Source organism: Dendrobates tinctorius, unplaced genomic scaffold, assembly GCF_039654945.1.
Source record: "Dendrobates tinctorius isolate UK_male_01 unplaced genomic scaffold, ASM3965494v1 ptg000133l, whole genome shotgun sequence".
In the NCBI taxonomy this organism is placed as follows: Eukaryota; Metazoa; Chordata; class Amphibia; order Anura; family Dendrobatidae; genus Dendrobates; species Dendrobates tinctorius.
Window position 1 is genome coordinate 40,260,018 of NW_027361801.1, and position 24,418 is coordinate 40,284,435.

A 24,418-nucleotide genomic window follows, 5' to 3' on the forward strand; every position below is an offset into this window, starting at 1 on the left:
GTTCCCGTCTCCATCCAGCAAGCACGCCTCGTCCTCCTGGAACTATTTGCTTTATGCTATTTATCCCTTGCTTTAGGGCCATTAGGAGAACAAAAATGGTGTCTGTCTTTGCCTTAATTTGATGCACAGTTCCGCCAGAATCGTCTCCCTGTTTACTCTCGTCATGCCGCATTTTTTCAGTCATTATCTTCCTGCTCTTGGTACGGCGAATGCGACATGACAAGGGGATTATAATAGTGATTTAAATGCACCTTGAAAACACATTGTTAACCAAATTACAATCATTGATGTCATTTACATGTGTCTGCTCTCAGAAGATGAATGCCGCCTTTTCATGCACTTCCTTAACATCTATAATAATGTCCCTAAGCATTTTAATAAAACAAAAAAATAAAAAGAAGAGCGACAAGCGACTCATCGCAGACCAAATAAGTGAATGTCGGGATCTAACGGGGGCTTGTAAATATTTCTGACAGCGTGCGGCTACTGAAAGAGAAAATTGTGTACATTGCCAGTTCTTATCATTCTTTTTTTAATAAATAAGCCTCATCTTTGTTCGTGGTCCCTATTGATGGCTGTCCTCTGTGTAGTGGGGTATCTGAAGCTTATTTTCATAGGGACCATTTCTATTCCAGAGTAATTCGGCGCTGATTTACACATCAATTACCCGTCCTCATAGACGTTTCATGCTCCCCTGCCTGACATCAATAACGCATTACAACGTAAACGCTTTATTTTGCATCATTTTTTAGAAGGAAAACAGATAACTAATCGCAACGCGCAACATTACCGTATGATACTCCAAACAAGAAATGTTCTGTTTGAAACCGCATCTCATTTATCCCCCATTTTCATCGGCTTATCTTCCAGGCCCATTCTGTCCCATAAGGTCTTAGAATTAATCATTCGCATTGTGTTTTACGGAGTGGTTCAGTTTCAGAATAGAAGATTTTTTACGGTTCATCCAAATGACTCTGTATGAATATAAAACGTGGTAATTTTCTTTTCCAGCTAAAATAGCGTTGCAATATTTTTTGCTCAGGTCAGCCAGTCCCACTTTACTGAAAACTGGGTGTAATTCTAGTTAATAAATAGAGTGAAATGGAAAAGATTTCTTACACATTGCACAAATTAAATATAGACTAAAAAAACAACGAGCAAATTTAGAATTACTATAGAACCAATGTGAATGTAATATAAAGCTTCATTTTAAATTTTTTTTTAATTTTTTTTTAATTTTACAGTTGGGTAGGTATCAGTAATTTCTATTCCATGTGTAGTAAAATACTTACCAGTTGCTTTATTCTGAATATTAGTGCATGAGTATCATAGGCTTACATTAGCGGGAATCTGTCATGAAGTTTTTGCTACCTAATCTGATAGCAGCCTGATGTAGAAAAAGAGACCCTAATTGCAATGATGTATCACTTTACTGGGCACAGTAGTTGTGACACAATCACAATTTTTAGATGTAGTATGTAGCGGAGCTTAGAAAGCTGACCCTGCCCACACCACACCTTACTGTGTACAGTCTTGGCCAAAAGTTTAGAGAATGACACAAATATTATATTTTCACATGATCTGCTGCCCTCTGGTTTTTATGTGTGTTTGTGAGATGTTTTTAATCACATACAGAAATATAATTGCAATCATATTATGAGTAACAAAAGGTTATATTGACAGTTAGAATGAGTTAATGCAGCCAGTCAATATTTGCAGTGTTGACCCTTCTTCTTCAGGACCTCAGCAATTCTCCCTGGCATGCTCTCAATCAACTTCTGGATCAAATCCTGACTGATAGCAGTCCATTCTTGCAAAATCAATGCTTTCATTTTGTCTGAATTTGAAGGTTTTTGTTTGTCCACCCGTTTCTTGATGATTGACCACAAGTTCTCAATGGGATTAAGATCTGGGGAGTTTCCAGGCCATGGTCCCAAAATCTCTGTTTTGTTCCCTGAGCCATTTAGTTATCACCTTTGCTTTATGGCAAGGTGCTCCATCATGTTGAAAAAGGCATTGTTGATCGCCAAACTGCTCTTGGACGGTTGGGAGAAGTTGCTCTTGGAGGACATTCTGGTACCATTCTTTATTCATGGCTGTGTTTTTAGGCAAGACTGAGAGAGAGCCCATTCCCTTGGCTGAGAAGCCACCCCACACATGAATGGTTTCAGGATGCTTGACAGTTGGCATGAGACAAGACTGGTGGTAGCGCTCACCTGGTCTTCTCCGAATAAGCCGTTTTCCAGATGTCCCAAACAATCGAAAAGGGGATTCATCAGAGAAAATGACTTTACCCCAGACCTCAGCAGTCCACTCCCTGTAGCTCTTGCAGAATATCAGTCTGTCCATGATGTTTTTTCTGGAGAGAAGTGGCTTCTTTGTTGCCCTCCTTGAGACCAGGCCTTGCTCCAAGAGTCTCCGCCTTACAGTGCATGCAGATACACTCACACCTGCCTGCTGCCGTTCCTGAGCAAGCTCTGCACTGCTGGTAGCCCGATCCCGCAGCGGAAACACTTTTAAGAGACGGTCCTGGCGCTTGCTGGTCTTTCTTGGGCGCCCTGGAGCCTTTTTGGCAACAGGGGAACCTCTCTCCTTGAAGTTCTTGATGATGCGATAGATTGTTGACTGAGGTGCAATCTTTCTAGCTGCGATACTCTTCCCTGTTAGGCCATTTTTGTGCAGTGCAATGATGACTGCACGTGTTTCTTTAGAGATAACCATGGTTAACAGAAGAGAAACAATGATGCCAAGCACCAGCCTCCTTTTAAAGTGTCCAGTGGTGTCATTCTTACTTAATCATGACAGATTGATCTTCAGCCCTGTCCTCATCAACACCCACACCTGTGTTAATGGAGCAATCACTGAAACGATGTTAGCTGGTCCTTTTAAGGCTGGGCTGCAATGATGTTGAAATGTGTTTTGGGGGGATAAAGTTCATTTTCTAGGCAAATATTGACTTTGCAAGTAATTGCTGTTAAGCTGATCACTCTTTATAACATTCTGGAGTATATGCAAATTGCCATTAGAAAAAATGAAGCAGTAGACTTTGTAAAAATTAATATTTGTTTCATTCTCAAAACTTTTGGCCATGACTGTACATTGTCTACAGACAGTGAGCTGCATATCATAGGAGAACCAGGGCTCACGTGAGCTGTAGTCCAGCTAATGATGATATTCTGGTGATAAAAAAATTCATTGTATTGAAACAATAGCACACAGCCTAATAAGTGACACATCCCTAAAATCTGTGTCTCAGCCCCTGCCTCGTGCTGCATCTCGGATTACGTATCAAAAAAACCTTCTGACAGATTCCCTTTAACAGAGGAAGGAACACTACACAGTGTGAGCCGCAGTCAAAAGATATGACAGTGACCAGAGCAGCACTACCTAAGCTCCTGCCATGCCCTGTATATGGGTTAAGCGACATAGCGAATCAGAAGAACTTTACTACATTTCTAATTGGAGTTATTTGCTAATGCTATTACACTTACTACGTATTGGGATAAGAACTTGACGATGGGAATACCCCTTTAACTTGCATCACTGATTGCCAATCAGTCATGTGGGTGGGGTTATGCACAGCTCAACATTCTGAGCACTGCTACGCCTGCAGCAGAAAAACTGATTCTTTCACAATCACCACACCCAGTAAACTAAGTGATACATCACTGGAATCAGAGTTTCTCTCCCTACATCATTCTGCTGTCCGATTTACATAGGAATAACCTGATATATTCCCGTTAAGGTTTGAAATAGGGGAATACTAAGAGTACATCAGCCTTTGTAAGCATCTTTATGCCTCCGTAAAGATGAACTATTTTCATTCTTGTCTATATCTCCTAAACAGACCAGCGTGGTCATGGCAACAGACTACAAACACTCCTCATGTAGTCAGCTCCTGCAGTCATGCCACCTCTTATATTCAGCGTTTTCTTTGTGACATTACAGACGCATTACTGGGAAGATGCTTTCGGTCATGCCGTGTTTCCCTTTTTTAATGAGCAAAACAAATAAGTAATTAAGCGAAGCTATGTTATATAGCGACACACGAAGCCATCATTGTTCTGTCTGCGGCTGTGTCTCCTTTACCCGCTGTCTCTTCAGCTTATCTTCTAGACCATTCCTTCCCATGAGAGCTGGAATCAGCCATTCAAATGGGGATCAGCAGAGAGGCCGATTATGGTTTTTTCAGTCAAAAATTCCGAACTCATATAAAAATTGTCTATTTATTCTGTGGGAGAAATTTTTTTTTTACCTGTCAAGCTGTGGTGTTTTTTATGAACATCAGATGTACTTTCCTGAGGTTACAGCACATGCTAAATAAGTCCTAAATCACACAGAGGTCTCTGAGGGACTGTACGGTGCCGATAATTTCAGCTCATGTGTTTTTGGCATAATGAGCAGTACAAGTTATTTCTAGAACTGGTGGAAAAGAGGCTTTATTGAAATATACTTACTTAGAGTCGGTAGCAAAGAGATTCTTATTGCCAGGGGTGCAGGCTTCATCTTTATGGCTGAGCGTGTGAAAGGCATTGTGGCTCAGGGTATGACATATTTGTATCCACCTCTCTTTTTTATCATTTTTACTAAAGATTTGATGTCTGGCTGAGCAATTGTGTTAATCTCAAAAATTATATTTTTCCACTCTTATGTCCCTACGTTTCAGATAACATAACACTCACATTATGCTAAGGTTTATTACACTTGGTGCACTGTGTTCCATTGACATTATGTAGAATACCATTGATGGCAGCCTGCATTCTGCAAATGAGTTTTCATGGCAAACACGGTGAACCTTAAAAGGAACCTCTCAAACACCCTTACTGTTACAAATCTCGACTGTAGCTGTATAGATTCTGATTTCTTTAATTTTGTGGCGGTTGATGGGGTTACTTGATCTTTGAACAATGCAAACTTTGAGATGGAAGTGGATAGAACACCTGCACTGCCGAGGATCCAAAGCACAATAGGAGACCAGATGTGGTATGGATGCAGTTTGGTCAACGCTTTTCGAGGTGATCACACTTCTCCATCAAGACAAACCACAATGTCATTGTCATTGAAGGAAAAGAAACCCTGATTCCAATGATGTATCACTTAGTTTACTGGATACAGTAGTTGTGAATTAAGCCCCCTTTACATTTAGCAATTCACCAGCGATCCCGACAACGATATGACCCGGTCAGGACCACTGGTGCATCGCTGAATGGTCGCTAGTGAGCTGCCAAACAGGCAGATCTCACCAGTGACGTAGCGACCCAGCAGTGGTCGTTACTTACCTTTCAGACGCGGCGATAATGACTTCATCCACTCGCGTCCACGCGTCGCCAGCAGGAAGCGCCCGAAGAGAAATGAACCTGGACGATCTCGCGTGATCAGCGATAACCAGCGGGGGAGCCGGTCGGAGGTAAGTATCACACATGTAGCAATATCGCTAGCAATATCGCTGCTGCGTCACAAAATCGGTGACGCTTTAGCGATATTGCTAGCGATATCGCTATGTGTAAAACCCCCTTTAATCAGAGTCTATAGACAGTGAACTTCTTATGACAGGAGGGGCAGGAGTCTTACTAGCAGGTGCATGAGACCTGGTCCCAGCAATGATCACCTCTTGATAAAACCTTAATTGTAAGTAAACAGCACACAGCCTGATAGGTGACACATCGCTGCATTCAGTGTTTCAACCCTTACCTCATGTTCTCAGATTACATAGCAAAGACCTTCTGACAGTCCCTTTAATCAAGCCATCACAAAGTCTTTCCATAACCAATAATAAATTCAGGCTGTCCGCTATGCCCACAGAAACATGATTAGGGGTATGTGCACACGATCCGGAGTTGCTTCGGGGTTGACACTGTGTACTTGTGCAACGTCAAACCAGCAGTGGTCAGATGTTACAGCATAGTGGATGGGATTTTTAGAAGTCCCATGTCCATTATATGTGCACAGACACCTGCAGATCACCCTCGGAGACGGACATGCGGCACGTCTTTCCAGACCGCAGCATATCTATTTCAAGTGCTGCTACTTCTGGATCGTGTGCACGCAGCTTCGCTAGGATATCCATGATCCATCCCTTATGGTGTTGCTGTTTCTCATCAAAGAGTCTCACATATGAACACACTTTTGTGGCTTTCAGAGCGGTTGATTCCACACTAAATTAACAAAGTCCATCTCTTCTATTGTAGGGAGTACGATTGTTTTATTGAATGTATGATCATTATGTATAAAATCTATGCATTATTCACACTTTGGGTAGCAAATACTTGTAAGGCTATGTTCACACTTTGCGTCTTTACTGCATTTTTATTTTTTTATGCAATTTTTAAACTGTTTTACAGTACCATGAAAAGCTACAAGATTTTGGAAATCTCATGCACATTTTTTTCTTGATTGATTTGGAAAACTGCTGCGTTTTTGCCAACTGCAGGATGTCACATCTTTCAGCGTTTTTTCACCTACAGAAAGCAATGAGTAAGTGCAAAATGCAGCAAAAAAAAAAGCAGGTATCAGGTTATGGTGCAAAAACCTTAAGGAAGTTGCATTATGATTTTAGAGGTGTTTCAAGACAGGCAGCACCCCTCCTTACATCATGACGGCAGGTAATTTACCTATATACTTTATAGGCGTCTGATGGCATATTAGTGAGGGACAATTTGGATGCAGTTATCCATTTATGGTGGAGCTCAGTTGGATACTTTTTGCACATTCTCTTATATACTGAGTGGCCACACAAATTGATTTCTATTTGATGATTTTTGTGCCCGCCTCTAAATACATCTAGCTATACATGTGAATATATATGCTTTGTATATTATAGTGCATATCCTATATAAATTTATATTCTAGTGTTGGGGGCTGTACCTGCAGGCTTCTTTGTACCTTTTTTGTCCCTATTCCTTGGTACTCTTATTATTGTGATGTTACATGTTGTGTTTTTTTTTTTTTTTTTTAATATATATATTAAATTTTTTATTTTTAATATAATTTTGATCTTACTCCTTCATTTGCTCTTTTTGGTATCTATACTGTTTGAAGGGATCATATACATTGTTTAGGAGGATTTTCTTTCTTTGACCACCTTGACAGGAACAGTCTGCATTTACTAATGTATGCCTAATGAATGGACATATGAACCACAGAGGTCAATATGGGGGGAGGCCCTGTAACACTATGCGACCCATATAAGTGTAAAAACCAAGCAAGCACCACATTTTTTTTATAAATGTGTCTGTCTGGTCTAGAAATATGTCCAGATAGAGCTTCCTGCGTTAAGGGCCAATCAGTTAAGAAATCATCTGTCTCTCCCATTGTGACGAATGCTTCTCTTTTCTAAATGAGAGAGCCAGCGCCAGATACCTGTGGTAGCACCTTATCTCTAGAGATTAAAAGGATGGGTGGTCCCAAATGGGTCATGCCAGATCCTTTTCTCCACGGAGGGACCCTATACACATTAGATTGTTGGCCGATCTCGTCGATATTGGTGGGGTCAGTTGTAGTCAAGTCTACTGTGTATGGCGCTTATACAAGTGGAGCGGAGAACCTCTTCTAAACGTCTACTCAATTTTACTCATCAGGGATTGATAAGGGGAGATGTTCCTTTGATTAGGCAGCTCTGATTTCTTGTGGAGATGAAGTACATGAATTTCTTGTTTGTACCTAGGGGAATGAGTAGTGGAGGATGAACTTTGATTCTTGCTATCTAGGCCTCACTTCCTACGCCACATCTACAATAATCAACATATAGGTTGTGAAGGTATTAGTACTTGTTATTAACATTAACTATGGAAACTAAATATTAATATTAATTGAGCATTCGACAAACCGATTAGCTTTTTAATGTAAAGGTCTTGATGAAGTTGTTGGGATTTGTTTGGTTTCCGTAACATGGTGCAGCCCAGAGCGCCAATCAGTCCATCATTAGGAAGAGAGACCACTCTGGCTAATGAAAGTATTAGTACTTAAGGTGCGGACATGTGGGAGGTATAATGCAAGAAATTACCATAACATATTATTAATTTTTAAAGTCCACCCGATAATTGTATAATAAGAATCTCCGATGTTTCTAGACTACAGAAACCTACCGCTGTACTATCAGACTGCACATAGCGGCTACTGGTTTCCAACAGCGCTCGGGCTTTCTGTTTGCACGTGTAGTCAATATAGTTGAATTCTATGTACAAATGCCTTTGTTCCATATGAGCAGCATTTCCTATTGATTTAAAAGCACTTTCCAGGTCTACTTTTCCTTATGTGGTGTTTAGACGTTATAGATGTTGTAAGCTTTGTGCAAGATAAATGCATTTTGTGCAGTTTTATAGTGCACTCGTGACATAAATATGTGGTGGACGCAGTCAGTTTTTGAGAGAGCAATTACCGAAGCATTTGAATGACTTGGAAACAGAAAGATCCGTCATCACCAGAGCAGAACAGAAAGGGGTCACACAAGATAGTAGTCTCTGGAAAGCTTAGACTGAATATACACTCCACTATTAAAAAAAAAATTGTTTTTCATCTAAATAGCTACAAAATTGCACACTGGTTAATATTTTAAATATATATATTTTTAGATATATCGCATAGGGTTAAATGTAAATGATAAAATTCTGGCTTACCATAGTCATCACTAGAGGGAGCTCAGGAGCTAACTGCATGCTACTTATTGAATGAACTCCATAAAAACAGTATACACTTAGCTCTTTAACTCCCTCTGTTGGTGGATAGAACACTATCATTTACCTTGATGTTGTAATTTATCAAAGTATTTTTGCCAGAAAACTGCTGTAAAACACTTTGAAAAGCTTGTGGCTCTTGGCATTTTCACACCAGTTAGAAACAGCTCCACCAAAATTAATGAATCTTGGAAGGTGTCGGGGTACACAGGATATATCTATTGATGCCCGAAATTAATTGAAAATGGCAAAAATACATTAAGCCAGAAATGTTACTCCAGTCAATTTCTGGTGAGGTGCACAGTGGCGCACGCTACTGATGTGATGCACCTTTTAAAGAATATGGCGTATCTTATACTTGCATGCCCCTTGTTAAGATTGGTGTGCAAAATGCCAAGGCAAGCCACAGTCCATTCCTCCAATGTGTCTTGGTTGTGGGGCAAAGAAGTTGAAGCAGCCAAGAGCCTGGTGAGAATGGCAAAAAAAAATTCTAGCAGGAGCACGGTGGCTCAGTGGTTAGCACTGCAGCCTTGCAGCGCTGGAGTCTTGGGTTCAAATCCTACCAAGTACAACATCTGCAAGAAGTTTGTATGTTCTCCCCGTGTTTGCGAGGGTTACTGGGTTTCCACTGGGTACTCCAGTTTCCTCCCACATTCCAAAGACATACAGATAGGGAATCTATATTGTGAGCCCTAATGGGGACAGTGCTGATAATATATGTAAAGCGCTGTGGAATTATTGGCGCTATATAAATGAATAAATAAAAAATAAATACCAAAACCAAGAGGTGACAGAGTGCGAAAAAAAAAAACTTGTGGAGGAGCTCAGATGGTGTCCTGGTTTACACTCCATTCTGAGGAAGACACCTATAAGAAAAGATCCATTGCAACACGTCCAGGATCCTGTATTGTCCCCTGGTATTTCAGGCCAGAAAGAATCAAAGCAGTCAGCAATGGAGCAATGCCAGAGCAATGCCAATGGAGCCTGACAGCATTGATAAGTTTACTTGAAAAGACCATGGCTATGTGCGCACATATGCAGAAAATTTCTGCATAAAAACCGGACTCCTTCCCAGAAACCATGCCTTTTTTTATCGTGCGTTTTCCTCAAAAAACTTGCGGTTTTATGCGTTTATTTTACGCGCGTCCCCAGACACATAGAAATAGCCAGAAATGCGGAATTTTCCGCAAAATTAATGAGCATGCTGCGGTTTTTTACCGCGAAGCGTTTATTCACGGGAAAAAAAAACGCATCAATATGCACTAAAAGTGCAAGATGCATTAAAATGAATGGGAAGCTTCTTTTAAGTGTTTTTTAAGCGGATTTTTTGGCAAATCCGCGAAAAAAAGCGCTGTGTATGAACACAGCCTAATAGACTGTGTCATCCCAAAATCCGGCCACTGTATATGAGATTAGTGTGTTTGGCACCTGGCTCAGATGTAATCATTGTGCAGAGCTGGGACAGCACAGCTTTATCCCTGGTGTTGTAGCTGTTCTTGGGTACTGTGGCTTTTATTCACTGCACTACAGCTAAACTACAGTGCCAAAGAATGGCCGCTACACTGTGCATGGTGCTGTTAGAGCTCTGTGTGGGAGTTGGTAATGGCTGATTGGTGGGGATGCTGGGTGTTACACCCTACCGATCTGAAATTTATTACCTATCTGAGGATACATCATCAATATACACTCACTGGCCACTTTATTAGGTACACCTGTCCAACTGTGTGTTAAGACTTAATTTCTAATCAGCCAATCACATGGCGGCAACTCAGTGCATTTAGGCATGTAGACATGGTCAAGACAATCTCCTGCAGTTCAAACCGAGCATCAGTATGGGGAAGAAAGGTGATTTGAGTGCCTTTGAACGTGGCATGATTGTTGGTGCCAGAAGGGCTGGTCTGAGTATTTCAGAAACTGCTGATCTACTGGGATTTTCACACACAACCATCTCTAGGGTTTACAGAGAATGGTCCGAAAAAGAATAAAAATCCAGTGAGCGGCAGTTCTGTGGGCGGAAATGCCTTGTTGATGCCAGAGGTCAGAGGAGAATGGGCATACTGGTTCGAGCTGATAGAAAGGCAACAGTGACTCAAATTGCCACCCGTTACAACCAAGGTAGGCAGAAGAGCATCTCTGAACGCACAGTGCATCGAACTTTGAGGCAGATGGGCTACAGCAGCAGAAGACCACACTGGGTACCACTCCTCTCAGCTAAGAACATGAAACTGAGGCTACAATTTGCACAAGCTCATCGAAATTGGACAGTAGAAGATTGGAAAAACGTTGCCTGGTCTGATGAGTCTCGATTTCTGCTGCGACATTCGGATGGTAGGGTCAGAATTTGGCGTAAACAACATGAAAGCATGGATCCATCCAGCCTTGTATCAACGGTTCAGGCTGGTGGTGGTGGTGTCATGGTGTGGGGAATTTTTTCTTGGCACTCTTTGGGCCCCTTGGTACCAATTGAGCATCGTTGCAACGCCACAGCCTACCTGAGTATTGTTGCTGACCATGTCCATCCCTTTATTACCACAATGTACCCAACATCTGATGGCTACTTTCAGCAGGATAATGCGCCATGTCATAAAGCTCGAATCATCTCAGATTGGTTTCTTGAACATGACAATGAGTTCACTGTACTCAAATGGCCTCCTCAGTCACCAGATCTCAATCCAATAGAGCATCTTTGGGATGTGGTGGAACGGGAGACTCGCATCAGGGATGTGCAGCCGACAAATCTGCGCCAACTGTGTGATGCCATCATGTCAATATGGTCCAAAATCTCTGAGGAATGCTTCCAGCACCTTGTTGAATCTCTGCCACGAAGAATTGAGGCAGTTCTGAAGGCAAAAGGGGGTCCAACCCGTTACTAGCATGGTGTACCTAATAAAGTGGCCAGTGAGTGTATAAGCCCTGGGTAATCACTTTAACAAAGGCTTTTTGTTTCATTTAAAGAAGTTGCCACCATTTCTGTTCAGAGACTGCTATTTCATGTTTATTAAGGTACTGTCACACTTAGCGATGTACCAGCAATCCCGACAAATGATATGACGCGGTCAGGATCGCTGGTGCATCGCTAAGTGGTCGCTAGTGAGATGCCACACAGGCAGATCTCACCAGCGACATCGCTGGGGACAGGGGTCGCTACTTACCTGTCAGACGCGGCGATCCTGCGTCCTCCCGCCCGGCTCCACGCGTCGCTCGTCTCTCCACAGGAAGCGCCGCAGGAAGCTGACGACGAGAAATGGCCCAGGACGTTCTCACGCGATCCGCGATGGACAGCGGGGAGCCGGTCGGAGGTAAGTATCAGACATAGCGATATCACTAGCAATATCGCTATAACGTCACAAAAACAGTGACGTTATAGCGATATTGCTAGCGATATTGCTTAGTGTGACAGGCCCTTTAGTTGCCATTGTTTTGCCAGACTGAAGGGTGTGCTCATTGTGAGCTTACTGTTAGGCTGGGTTCAAATAGCGCGTTTGCCACTATGTTCAGTGGCTTCCTGAGGGCTTACATCCAAACTCCCCGCTATATGGGATTCGGTGATGCATTGACCATAATGATGCAGACAAAGTCACAGTGTGCACTATCGTGCATTGTTTTCGGATATATATGCCTAGTTGAGGTGGAAACAAGACATGCTACATCAACTACTTCTTGTTGCCCACCTCAACTAGGCATACATGGCCGAAAATGATGTCCAACAGCGCACACTGCAACTCCGTCTGCATTACTGTAGTGAATGACCCCATGGGTGCATTCGTCTCAATCCTGTTTTGCGGGGGCTCCGAACTCAAGGTCCGATGGAGCCACTGAACGAAGTGGCAGATGCGCTGTGAAACCTGCCTTACTATATTTTCTTACGAGCTCGGTAAATAAAGAGTTACCTGCTTGGGGAACATGATGGCTGTGGTTCTGAGTACAAATCCCACCATAGACAACGCCTTATTCTTTCTGGGTACCCTGCTTTCCTCCCACAATCCCAAAGCATACTGTACTGATAGCGGACTTAGACTGTGAGTCCCATTGGGGGAGGCAGTGATGTAAAAAAGCATAACAAATAATAAAATAAAGTGCTCAGAGTTTACATTGCCCCAGTCTTAACATTACACCCTTGTGATTTCACAACATAGAAGAGATGTACAATATAATAGCAAATAGCTAACAAGTGGTATAAATGTCATTTGTTAACTTACTTGGTGGAGATGTTCCAAGCTGAAGAACAAGCACTCCACCAGAAGTGTTAGCAAGAGCCATACGACAAAGTGCCGCTTGTGTCAGCTGCATAATTAAATGTAATCAGTTTTCAATGGGGGATTTCCATTCTTTACAGTTTTGTTTTAATACTACAGCTGATGGAGACCGCAATGGTAACATGTTGGCTACAAGGTCCACCATCATTTAATGGCTATACTTGGCCGTAGTGATGTTTCCTCTCTTTGTTTGTAAGATTTTCAAAGTAAAGTTGTTCAGCACGACTCTTCTTGTTTTTGTGAAATTTTGGAAATCATTTTTCACATATTACTACAACATATGAATTCATAGGAGAATCTGCCGATGATGAACACTACCCAGAACAGCTTCAACGGTAATCTCAGTAGCACGAATACTTGAGCCTTTGGCCATCTTTTGGGGATTTTGGCCATCATTTTCTATGTTTTTCTAAAAACACTTATTCAAAACTGCGTAAAATAGACAAAATATTTTCGAACAATAAAAAATAAAATGTTCAAGACAAATTTTAAAATGATCGGCATATATGCATGTAAATGTCTTATCTACACCAGAAATACTCTTTTAACATTTAAACTGTAAAAAATAAATATGTAACTTTTTATATTAATAAAATTATTTATGATTATTATAGTGCCATTTATTACATGTGAAAAGGGGTGTATAAAAATAAGTGCAATAATATTTAAACAATGCAAGTCACGACAGGCACAGGAGGAGAGTGGACCCTGCCCGTGAGGTATCACAGTCTATAAGGGATGGGAGAGGATACAATAGGTAAAGGTAGAGCTGGTCATGCAGCGGTATGGTGGATTGGTGGTTACTGCAGGTTGTAGGCTTGTCAGAAGAGGTATAGTATATACTCGTGTATAGCCGAGTTTTTCAGCACTTTTTTTTGTGCTGAAAATGCCCCCTCGGCTTATACACGAGTCAGTTGTCCAGAAAGGCGGTGGGGGAGGGGGAGCAGCAGGTCACAGGAGGCAGGATCCAGCGGTTGTAACTGTTCCCGTTGCTATAGAGAAATGAATATTCATTTCTCTTATAGCAACGCACAGTGACAGCCGCTGGCTTCCAGAAGACATAATTCTCACCCACCAGCGTACCCTCCCAGCATCTAGGTGGTCCCGGCGTCTACGCAGAACCTCTTTGGATCTGGCTTCCAACAGCTCTTCTGGTGCAATCACGTGGCGCCGCTCATTAAGGTAATGAATATGCACGTGTCTCCATTCCCATAGGCATGGAGTGCATATTCATTATTTTAATGAGTGGCACTATGTGATTGTGCCGGAAGAGCTGCTAGGAGCCGGAGCCATGGAGATGCTGTGAAGACGGCGGGACCACTGAGACGCTGCGAGGTCATGCTGATGGGTGAGTAGGTTAGGGGATAAGGAGCCATGCATACCAGGACAGGATGGGGGAGTCATGCATACAATGACAGGGACCGGGGAGCCATGCATACCAGGAAAGCAATGGGGGAGCCATGCATACCAGGACAGGGATGAGGGGACAATGCATGCCTGGCCTATACTCAAGTCAATAAGCTTAGCCAGTTTTATGTGGCAAATTTAAGTGCCTCGGCTTATACTCGATTATATACGGTAGATCTTCAGGTTCTTTTTGAAGGTTTCAAATAAATAAAAGATGGTCCTATTTCTTAGACGTTCTAAAGTACAATGAAACCTTTCACAATGACCAAAAATATCACTTTCCATCTACGCCAAATTTATCTTTGATAGTCATCTCTCCTGATATATATAGAATCATAGAATCGTAGAGTTGGAAGGGACCTCCTGGGCCATCTGGTCCAACCCCCTGCTCAAAGCAGGATTCGCTAAATCATCCCAGTCAGATGTCTGTCCAGCCTCTGTTTGAAGACTTCCATTGAAGGAGAACTCACCACTTCTCGTGGCAGCCTGTTCCACTCATTGATCACTCTAACTGTCAAAAAGTTTTTTCTAATATCTAATCTGTGTCTCCTCCCATTCAGTTTCATCCCATTGCTTCTAGTCTTTCCTTGTGCAAATGAGAATAAAGTTGATCCTTCTACAATGTGACAGCCCTTTAGATATTTGTAGACAGCTATTAAGTACAGGAGGACAGGACAGGAGACCCGGCACTGGCATAACTGGGATGGTGCTGGAATGAGAGGTGAGTATAGGGTATTTTTATTTTATAAGGGGAATATATTATTTAACAATGGGTTATCCAGGTAGTGGACAACCCCTTAAAGTGATAATGTTTAGGATTCAAGCTCAGTTTTATATTAAAGGGTGTATTTTATGTAACAAGTATCTTTTTTCAAGAAAACAAGTCACTTAATACCATAAGTGTACATATCTATGATCATGTATTCAGAGGTTTCCATAGGTGTGCATATCTATGACCATATATACAGAGGTTACTTGTCACTCCTTGTGTATGAAAGTCTAAGTGCAACGGAAAGAGATCCAAACACTAAGGAAGGGGGGGGAGTGAGGTCCCTAGGCAGATCTAACGTCACCCTGTCTGTCCTATACATTCCTATATAGGTTCTGCATCCAATTGCCGAGCAGGAACCTAATCCCTGCTTAACCCTGGCAATAAGCCCTGCTTAGGGAAGAACGGGGGTTGGCACTAGTCAATCCCCACTACAACTAAAGACATCTGGGATAGACCAACAATGGGAACACTTAGCTTGAGTAGACTCAGAGAGGTAGCACAGATGTCCTCCAAACACCAATGAGGAAGATGGCTGCCTGCTATAGCTCCAAGCCTCAACAGGGAAATGGAAATATCACCAGCGATTCCCAGAAGCAGACAGGAAGTCTATAAACACCCAGTCCAGGTGTGTCAGTTAGAGCTGGGGGAGGTTTCCACTGTGTCCAATAGTCAGAAGGACTAGGAAGGCATTTGCAAAGCCAACCAGAGACTTTCTGCAGCCAGATGCTGTGCAACGGTCTGTAGCCTCTGACACACGTGACATTACCATAGGTGTGCATATCTATTACCACATATACAAAGGTGACCATAGGGTGTGCGTATCTATGACCACATATACAGAGGTTACCATAGGTGTGCACATCTATGACCACATATGCACACCTATGGTCACCTCTGTATATGTGGTCATAGATATGCACACCTATGGTCACCTCTGTATATCTATTACCACTGTGGAAGGTCGGCTCACTTAGCTGCTCCTCAAGGTAGACACAGGCACACATTGGGTTAAAGTCTTTGGGTGGTTTATTTTATCATGCACTAAAAAAAACAAAATGGTAACAGAAAAACAGCCTTTCTGGCTTTAAAGAAAACAGTTCATACACTGTCCTGCCCAGCACTTCTGGGACAACACATTTGGCAGATCTCACAGGAGTTTCAGTATGGAGACTTCCTTGTCTCCACACAACAGAGGGAAAAAAACTGGCTGGGTGTTTTTCCCCAGCCACATCCTTGAGGTGGATATATGGTGAGTAGGTGTCCCGCTCATCTCTTACCTACTCACCTAAAAACCCACCCATAACATGGCCGCTTAACAACTTCAGCACATAGCATGCTGAAAAGAAACGAATGAGTTTCTAGATCACAGAGAAAAGCAATCTCCATGACACACATCTCCCATCACATACCGTGCCAGTGACCCTATCATACCCCATATACAGAGGTTACCACATGTGTGCATATCTATGACCACATATACACAGGTTACCACAGGTGTGCATATCTATGACAATGTAGGGAAGGTGACCTAACGGACGGACTTGTCAGAATAGAGAAAGGAAGGTTTACAGTTTAGACAGGTGTCAGTTACTACAGTGGGGAAACAGCTGAGAAAGTGTAGTGGACGTGCAGTACCTTGGGTTAACCATTAGAGGGCAGGGAGGAGTGTGAGCAAAGGACTTCACATCAGCTTAGGAAACCGTTGGTCATGGGGGGTGGAATCGGGAATTATATAAATTTGACAGGAGGGTTCCAGAAAGTTCCAGTCCCCAGTGGGAGCTCCAGTGACAGGAGGACTATGACAGTTTGTGCACTGTGAGGAAAACTAAACCAGGGGGACTGAGGAGAGAGAAAGTCAGGGGGGTGGTCCTGACACAAAAGTACCTCAGTATAGACGAGGCACTGAGGTAAAGCATACCGTATTGAGAGAGACGACTGATCAGTAAAAGTACTGTTGGTTTACGGGCCTAAGGCGGCCACAGTGATGGATCTGACAGGAGCGTCGAAGAGAGAAGAGGGGACGGTGCGTATATGTACGTCCCCGGTGTAAAGTACGGTGTGAGAGAAGCGGCCCTGGAAACGGAGGGCCGATAAGTGAAGTGAATTTAAGTGCGGTGTACTTCGGAGGCCGTCAGGCGGACGGCAAGAGAATAAACTTGGACCTGTTGTACCCGACACTTGCCTCCATCGTGTCTGTTAATTCTCTGCGCGGTAAGAGAGGGACCACCCCCCAGTCCGGCCCACTGACCCTACACTTGGCGTGGCGTAGTCGGCAGGATCGCCGCCGCTAATACGTCATCTGCAGCAGGCCTGCCCCAAGGGATGGGAAAAAAACTCAGACTGCTCTGTGTGGATGATAAACACCTGTGGAATACAAATTACCCACCTGTGGATAACAAATTGGGAGCGCTGTGGCATATCTGCGTCGCCAGTAGAAGATCTGGGGAGGTACCAGGACTGGTGCAAGATGGCGGTGCTGCTTCAGCGCAGAGGAGAGTTCCAGGTGTTTGCTGTTGTTCCCAATGGACTGGGGCCCCCTCCTACGTACCCCTGGAGCCAGCGATATGTACCAGGAGGCCGGCGCTCCCACATACTGGACCCTGACAAGTGGGTGGAAAGGTCTGCCATCGCCCCACCCAGCAGAGGCAGTGGCACAGGGAAAAAGTTTGGCTGTGGCTGTCTGGCGCCATTCGATTGCTGCCCATCGGACGATATGAGACGCTGTGGATGTTGGGGCATCGGGCGCCTAGCGTGGCAGTGGCGCCAGGAAGTCGAGTCACGCCAGGAAACGTTCCCCTCAGGGCCACGGGCAGGCAGCTGGATGTTGAGTGAAGGAGCGGAGCCTGTGCGGAACCACCGGGAGCGGCCATCCCCGGAAGGCGGGATGAAGAGCCGAGACTGCGGGAGGAGCCGCGTGATGAGGAGACGGAGGCCACAGCGCCGGGGAAGGTGAGAGTTCCCCCGGCCCCGACAGTGGCTCCGCAAGCGGCCCCTACCATTCGGCCGCAGCGCGCAGCATCCTGTGTTCCCGAGAGCCCGGCCAAGGAGGGCCCTACTATATACGCAGAACTGAGCAGGGCCTCCGCTCCTGATCCCGAACCACTCCAACCGGTGGCGCCACGCCTGGTGTCACCGATGCGGAGCCTGACCGTAGAAGACACTGTTGCATCCCCTCTGCCGCTAGCGACCGCATCTTCAAAGGCAGCCGCTGCCGCTGTGCCGGCGCTGGAACCGGCTGCAGCCTGTTTGACAGGTCTTGTGGTCCATTCTTCCAGGAACATGGCTGCTCCTCCTCACCACCCGGTCCCAGCGGCTGCTGAGCCGCTAACATCATTGGCCGCCTCTGTCCCGCTCTCTTCTTCGGTGGAGTCCCGCCCATTGGACTCCCGAGCCTGTAGTGTACCCTCTGTTTGGGTCGCAGAGGTTATAAGGAAGAAGGAGGCCCGGGAGCGGGAGATATGGAACCTGCTCCTCGCAGGGGGGGGGGGAGGCTGGGATGGCGGCTAAGAGATCTAAGGGACGGCTGGTGTATACCAACATCGCTCAAGGATACGGCTTTATTTGGGATGAGACTGACCAGAAAGCTTACGTAAATGTGGCTTCCATTTGTCACAGCCGGGCTTTGAAAGAAGGAGACTGTGTCTTACTACAAAGAGTACTGTCCCCGTGGTTATTATGCGGTGGCCATACTGGCGGAGCCTGAAGGATGTGAACCCCTGTAAAGAGGACTTGTGTGGACACCCTGGATATTCTAGGAGCTCCACGGCTGTGGAGCCCCTCACGACTGACCGCTAGGAGGCGGAGTGAACTGTCAGGAGTTCGTAGCACCGTTGTGCAGGTTATTAGGACAGTTGTATGTAGAGGAAATTTTCTTTGTTTATCTGTTGTTTTTATTTTCTTTTTCTTTCCTTCTCCGTTAAAGTATATGTAGATATGTTTACCTGACAGAGCGGGGATACAAAGAAACGAGGGAGTGTCCATGTCCAAGGAAGGGGGGGAGAAGATATGCAATGTTACATTGTTATATGTTGGTTTTAAAAGCAAAGGAAAATGAAAAAAAATATAAAAAATGGGGTACTTGTGATATTGTAAAGTTGTTTTGTTGTATAATATGCACAAGTAAATGCAACAGGTCCGGGTAAGAGAAGGTCTGAGGGACCAAAGGGAAGTGTGAGATCCGAAAGGGGTCTATGTGTGGAGAAGGTTTGGGAGACCGAGACGCCGACCATGACATATAACTGGAAGAAAGGTAAAAGAGGTGGAAGACGTGAGTAAGACAGCCATCCTAGGTCAGGTCCCCGACATCACGGCACCCCAGGAAGAGGAAGGTGGACGCCGACAATGATCTGGTAGGTGTGAGGCCTCGATCATGGCGTACCAGACAGTGGAAGGTGACAGAATGGGAGAGTAGGGGAAGGTACACGCCATAGAGAGAATATGGGTGTACCTAGCCCAATTTGAAAGACGTTGTTATGTGGCATGTGCGCTGGTGAGTAGCAGTAGGCTGCTCAGTGCATGGTGCTTCCAGTGTGGTTCGGCCCCCGCGGGTAGTGGGTTTGGCCCAACAACTGGTCCGACAACAGAGTGTAGCTGAAGCTTCAGAACGACGAAGGCAGGGATTACGATTGTCGAGGACGACAATAGACAAAGGAAGGGAGAGTGTAGGGAAGGTGACCTGACGGACGGACAGACGTGTCAGAGTAGAGCAAGTAAGGTTTGCACAGTTTAGACAGGTGTCAGTTACTACAGTGGGGAAACAGCTGAGAAAGTGTAGTGGACGTGCAGTACCTTGGGTTGACCATTAAAGTGCAGGGAGGAGTGTGCGCAAAGGACTTGACCAGCTTAGGGCTTAGGAAACCGTTGGTCATGGGGGCGGAGTTACAAGGAACAGGGAATGATATAAATTTGACAGGAGGGTTCCAGAAAGTTCCAGTCCCCAAGGGGAGCTCCAGTGACAGGAGGACTATGACAGTTTGGGCACTGTGAGGAAAACTAAACCAGGGGGACTGAGGAGAGAGAAAGTCATGGGGGTGGTCCTGACACAAAAGTACCGCAGTATAGACGAGGCACTGAGGTAAAGCATACCGTATTGAGAGAGACGACTGATCAGTAAAAGTACTGTTGGTTTACGGACCTAAGGCGGCCACAGTGACGGATCTGACAGGAGCGTCGAAGAGTGAAGAGGGGACGGTGCGTATATGTACGTACCCGGTGTAAAGTACGGTGTGCATGAAGCGGCCCTGGAAACGGAGGGCCGATAAGTGAAGTGAAGTGAATTGAAGTGTGGTGTACTTCGGAGGCCGTCAGGCGGACGGCAAGAGAATAAACTTGGACCTGTTGTACCCAACACTTGCCTCCATCGTGTCTCTGTTATGTCTCTGCACGGTAAGAGAGGGACCAACCCCCCAGTCCGGCCCACTGACCCTACAACCAAATATACACAGGTTACCACAAGTGTGCATATCTATGACCACATATACACAGGTTACCACAGGTGTGCATATGCATGACATAGAAATACAGTTGCACTCTGTAGTGCTAAAGTATGTAACTATGTAATATCTGAAATATGATTAGCAGTATTTCTCTAGATAATAAGAAAAATGGAGACACTTAGCACATAATTTGGCTAATTCATGCATGCCCAGCTGTCAATGACAAGGTGGTCTCAAACCTGCTGGGCCTAACCTGTCTAGTATGAATGCGTCTCTAAGGCTACTTTCACACATCCGGTGTGTGGGGTCGTGCGGCGAAAAGCCGGGCCGCCGGATCCGGCCTGCAGCCGTGACACCAGATGTGTGTGCGGCGAGACGATACGGCTCGGACATTATTAAAGGAGCCGCAGGACGAGGTGGACAGAGGCAGCCAATGAGACAGCTGCTGAAAGGGAGGTGAGGGGAGGAGAGGATAGGAGAGGGGAGGAGAGGAGAGGGGAGGGGAGGAGAGGGGAGGGGAGGAGAGGGGAGGGGTTGGAGAGAGAGAGACATGGGGGGTTAACACTTAGTGTCCAGGCAAGAGAATCTCTCTTGCCGGGCACTTGTGGGGTTAACCCCACAGAGAGATCTCTCTCTCACCCAGACACTGTGAGTGTTAACCCCACAAGTGCCCGGTGAGAGAGATCTCACAAGTGTCCGGGTGACAGAGAGAGATCTCTCTCTCTCTCGCCGGGCACTTGTGGGGTTAACATTCACAGAGTCCGGGCATGCGCTGTGGAAAAAGCCGGTCCGGCGCTGACAAAAAACGTTGCAGGGAACGTTTTTTGCAGATGCCGGACGGCTAATTTATGCCGTGTCCGGCAACAACCGGACACGACGCATAACCATCCGGCACGATGCGGCGCCCATGAAAGCTTATGGGACAAAACCGGATCCGGTGCTGGATCCGGTTATTAAAAATTTCGCCGCATCGTGCCGGATGACAAAAACCGGATGTGTGAAAGAGGCCTTAGGATGAAGCATGAATTTATGGGTAGGTGTGAATACCTCTCTTAGGCTAAAGCCCGAATTTATGGGTAGGTAGTATCGTGCCGCAATTAAAACTGCCACAGGCTGGAAGGGGGAGTGCTCAGTCAGAGAGATAATATACAGAAAACAAAAAACTGACTGTCCCTTCCAAATCAGGAAACTAATGTGCACATGTATACTAGTTTATTGTAGCATGAACATGCCAATTGTGGCAGGAATAGTTAACAGTCTTACATACTTGGAAGAGACTTTTGGCAAGGGAAAGAGATACTGGGATCTTGGATTTCAGCATAACTTATCTTGGTGTTCTCAGGGGTGACACGCCACTATCTGAAAGATCTGGAAACCGTTTTCTCCTCTCTCCCCATTCAGATGACAGCCAGAACAGTCATTATCTGACAGCTCTCTTAAAGGGAACCTGTCATCCGGGTTTTAGATTTCAAACTTATGGGATGTTTCTAATGGCACCCTAATACTGATTAAATTCTTACTGTGTCAAGATCTCTTGCTTGCGCCATTAGTGCCTGGGTCGGTGCATGCACAGCAAGGTCCTGAAGATGCAGTGTATCGATCTGCACATATAACATCAAGGGCTTTGGCGGTGCTAGTGAGAGATCTCATTAGGGAAGGCAGTTCACTGAGACAAGTGACCTGTCAGTCAAAGACAGGAGGCGGGCAGTGGGCGGGGAATAGAGAGAGGCAGGAGAGCTGCAAGTGCATTGTTCCACCCAACTGCACTTGCAGCCCATTAGCATACAGTTTCAACTCTGGATTTCTCTGAAATGACAAAATGGATTTCTACAAGCGAGATAAGGTTTTAATCGCCATTAGATTCCCTTTAGTTGCATGGCTACCTTTAGGCTGTGTGCCCACGTTGCGTTTTTTAAGCGTTTCCACAGCGTTTGTGCCGGCTCAGACACTGTAGAAACACTTAAAAGAAGCTTCAAATTAATCTGCATGCGTTTTTGGCTTTTTGTGCCAATGCATGCGTTTTTAAACGCTCAGGAATTGCTGAGTGTTTTTAGCCTTCCCCAATGTTCCCAGAAACCGCGCGTCAAAAAACGCGTCAAAACCGCGCGTCTTTTGTGCAAAAAACTCGCAAGAAACGTGCAGAAAAAAGTTGAGCGTTTTCTGGGAAGGGGATCGGTTTCCTGAGCGTTTAAAAACGCTAACATGGGCACATAGCCTTATAGACGAAAGGAATGTAAACAGGCGCACAATACTAAAGCGATAGCAGTTACAAGGCGCAGGCACCTAAGCCATTAAATGTTACATTACATTAATTCCCTCCGCTCTGCACGTTTACAGGATCAAATACAGGTTTTCTGAATCATAAGAACTTTAATTGAGTAGATAAAGAGGTCCTCATAATTATAAACTGCAGTAGGTATAACAAGAGGCTAAATACATAGCTGTGGTTTTAATTAGCTGGTGCTTCAAATTAGTAATTGTGGTTTCAGTGAGAAATCAGTGACTTTATACACAGTTAAAGAGTCGGCAATGAACAGTTCATTCCTCATTATATCTCTCCATGTGACGATTTCAGGAGCACGCCATGCTGAGCTTGAAGGGAATAGTCATGTATTCCACACTGGTTATCTTCCAACAGCAGTGGAGCTCTATGGAGATTAAACATATTATCGCTCAAGATATGAGTATCAACTGTTCTTTGTAGAATCGTGGCGCTAGAAAAAATTAGGAAACACAAAATGAGAGCGTTTGACTGTGGGAGCCTTTGTTTACAGCCAGTGACTGCCAACATATTTGCCACCATAGAGCGATGTAAAATATTAAATTACGGTACCAATGAAATAAATATAATGTTAGAGAATACTGCCTGAGGAGCTGGTTGTATCAAGTCCTTGAATAAGTCAGATGCAGCAGAGCTTAATTTGTCAAATGCCAATATGCGGTATGATATAAGGAGTAGTTTTACATGCACTACGGTACATTACCTCTCCTCAGCGATTCAACATATGATGATAAACGAAATGCAGACTGTAAGATAAATGGCAAAGTCAGCTCTGCCACATCTATAAAAATATACTTAAAGGGAATCTGACACCAGGTTTTTGCACATCTGAGAGCCACATAATGTAGGGATAGAGACCCTGATTCCAGCGATGTGTCACTTGTTAGGCTGCTTGCTGTCATAATTTTATAAAATCAGTATTTTATCATCTGCTGGTGTATGAGTTCCTTGAATGCTAAGCTCTGTATAACCCCGTCCACACCACTGATTGGCAGGTCTCTACAGTGTACATAATAAGCTGTCAGTCACTGGTGGGGGGTGGGATTATACAGAGCTCATGTGTATATATGGAGGACTACCGGGCAGCAGGTCTACTGTACCTCTAGTGGTAATCTGCTGATAAAATCATAGTTTTATCAAAACCACACTATGCAGCCCAGTAAGTGACACTGGAATCAGGGTATCTACCCCTACATTCTGCAGCTGTCTGTTTAGGTGGCAAAATGTTTGTGACAGTGTGTAGCTATGATATACTGTAGTTCTGTGAGCTCAAAATGGAGCAGAGCTCAGGCTAAATTCAGTTTTAGAAAGGTCCCTCCAAACATCTGGACAAAAATGCAACTCTCATCATGAACTTTCATTAAAAAAAAGATAAAAAACTGAACTGTGTTCTATACAATTTTTCATACAAATATATATAAAAAAATGCAGTTAGCTATGCCAAAAAAGAAGCCCCTGCTAAAGGAAACCCTTTTTGGCATATGTTTGTGCGTTTAGGCGTGTTGACATGTACAGCATATGTACCAGCAGTACACCGCTATTAATATGAATTGGGCCTTTGACATAACTCATTGTCACATGATGATGATTTGTCA

General features: G+C 44.5%; 1 protein-coding gene across 4 annotated transcripts in view; it reads left to right on the plus strand.

Moving 5' to 3' along the window:
- The window catches only part of AFF2 (ALF transcription elongation factor 2), a 743,921-nt gene that overhangs the window by 190,597 nt on the left and 528,906 nt on the right, over window positions 1-24,418 (plus strand). The window contains exon 1 of one of the 4 annotated variants that reach the window (XM_073543594.1): window positions 6,345-6,474. The exons of the other annotated variants lie outside the window; for them this stretch is intronic. The gene's annotated coding sequence lies outside the window, so the exon portion shown is untranslated. Of the gene's footprint in view, window positions 1-6,344; window positions 6,475-24,418 lie in introns of those variants that run through there. 4 annotated transcript variants of the gene reach the window in all.